The sequence below is a fragment of the Pygoscelis adeliae genome, unplaced genomic scaffold (assembly GCF_000699105.1).
Source record: "Pygoscelis adeliae isolate BGI_AS28 unplaced genomic scaffold, ASM69910v1 Scaffold649, whole genome shotgun sequence".
Lineage (NCBI taxonomy): Eukaryota > Metazoa > Chordata > Aves > Sphenisciformes > Spheniscidae > Pygoscelis > Pygoscelis adeliae.
The window spans coordinates 76,229-78,161 of NW_008825606.1; the positions used below are offsets into that span (position 1 = coordinate 76,229).

A 1,933-nucleotide genomic window follows, 5' to 3' on the forward strand; every position below is an offset into this window, starting at 1 on the left:
TCTCAGCAGAGCTCTTCTGTCCCACCACCTATTACTGCCTGTGGTGTCGAGGAGCCCCAAATTGTTCTTACTGTTGCCCAAAGCAGCTTTTCACTGGGGCTGAGAAAGACTGAACAGAATGCGCAGCAAAGACTGGGCTGCTGAGCCTTGTTTCACATCACTGCAAACATCATATAATTGTGTGAAAAAACCAACAGGAGGGAAGAGAACTGCTTTGTGATGATCCTTATTTAACAGCATGCTTTTATTATGTGCTTCTCAACAGCACTAGCCCCTAAATCCCACAACCATACAGTAGCCTACAAAACTGGCCCCAAGCGCCCAGGACAGTTGCTTTCTGTGCAAGCAAAATGTTTATGCTGAACAATTAATTAATTGTACAGCACAAAAAGCTGTTAAGTGAATAATCTTCCAGTTCAGTACAGTGCACTGTTCAGTTCAGTTTCAAGCTGCCCTTACCAATTGTCTAGAGAATCAGCACTGTAAGACCAGGGAGCGGAGACATAAACTAAAAGAGCACAGCAGGGATGAGTCTTTCTCTTGTGAAACAAAAGTCAGATAGTTAGTTAAGGGAGAGGATGTAGGCAGATTTACTGTGAAGATCTGGCTTTAGGCCTTCCACAGGCAGGGGGGGGGAAGTTGTCATACTCCAGAACACAGCAGGTCTGTAACATACTCCGCTGTGCTTGTATGCACTGACAGTGATCTTATGACAAAATGAAGATACTAATTGCAAATAGAAGCAGGGGAAGCAGGAAGGCTCATGTGGACAACATAGCACAATCTAACAGTACCTTTCACCTCCTTTTCCCTTCCCTAATTTATTAGCATCTCTCACTCCAAAGAGTTTTAAAGTTTGCGGCTCATTTTTGTTAACGATAAAACAGCAGCAATAACCAGCTAGCACAGGGCTGTTCAACAGGGCAGCTGATTTGAGCAGCTAGCTCAAATGTTTTAAATCCTGCTGTAATGGTTCTTGACCATCTACTCTGCAAAGCCACCCACCATGCATCTTGGGAACCATGACAAACCACAGACTGTAATCACACCACAAGGCTCCAGACACCCTCTATATTGAGGAATATCAGCCAAGTAGCATCTCAACCCTTTAGTTTGTCCCATTTTTCCCCTCGAAAGCATCCACTACAGCACAAATATAGGGCTACCACACTTAGCACAGTCATGCTGGAAATGTGGCTCTTTAGAGCCTCAAACACAAGAGCAACAATGATGACCAAAGAACAGACTGAGAAGCAAATGCTGAGTACTATTGTCTCACACATGCTGGGTCAGGAAGGAGTTCTCTTTGCCCACCAAACCCCTACATTTTTTGCGTTGTTGTTTCTCACTTTCCACTCTCAAAATCCACTCAGCTTTCTTACCTTAAAAGGCTCACCAGCTCCTGCTGGCAAATTTGCTGCTTTTTGCTCAGGCACCTGTTGCTAGTGACAGCTTTTAGACTGCTGTGTGCCCCGAGTTCCTGTTTTAACTTCAGCTATCTTCACTTCCTGTGTCCCAGCCCCCAGCTCTGCTCAAGTCATGAGTACCAAAACCTGCCCTAGTGCACTGCAGTTCCCTTGCATGCTGCCTGTGCTCTGGGACGCTGACAAGGCGTATACCCAGGATACAAATTGCTGACTCCATGAGTAGCGCTTGATGGCACACAATTATATTTCTTAGTGTGCAAAACCAGATTGTGGTCTCCATTTTCACCTCTTCCAAAAAATCATTCTGCCATAAAAGTAAAAAAAAGTTAAAAGGCTGAAGCCCCTGGGCTTGACAATTACAGTGAGATCCAAAGCAAGCAAGCTACTGCTTACAGAACTTGTTGTAAAATTTGACTCAGTACTTTACAGCACAATTAAAAATATATATAAACACACACAGTCATACACACACATATATACATACATACATACATGAAAGCTCTTCC

General features: G+C 43.9%; 1 protein-coding gene across 1 annotated transcript in view; it reads right to left on the reverse strand.

Annotated features, from left to right (window-relative positions):
• The window catches only part of LOC103924108 (hematopoietic lineage cell-specific protein-like), a 17,728-nt gene extending 16,277 nt beyond the window's left edge, over positions 1–1,451 (reverse strand). Inside the window, exon 1 of the mRNA XM_009332568.1 lies at positions 1,383–1,451. The gene's annotated coding sequence lies outside the window, so the exon portion shown is untranslated. The remainder of the gene's footprint in view (positions 1–1,382) is intronic.
• Between the last annotated feature and the right edge of the window lie 482 nt (positions 1,452–1,933).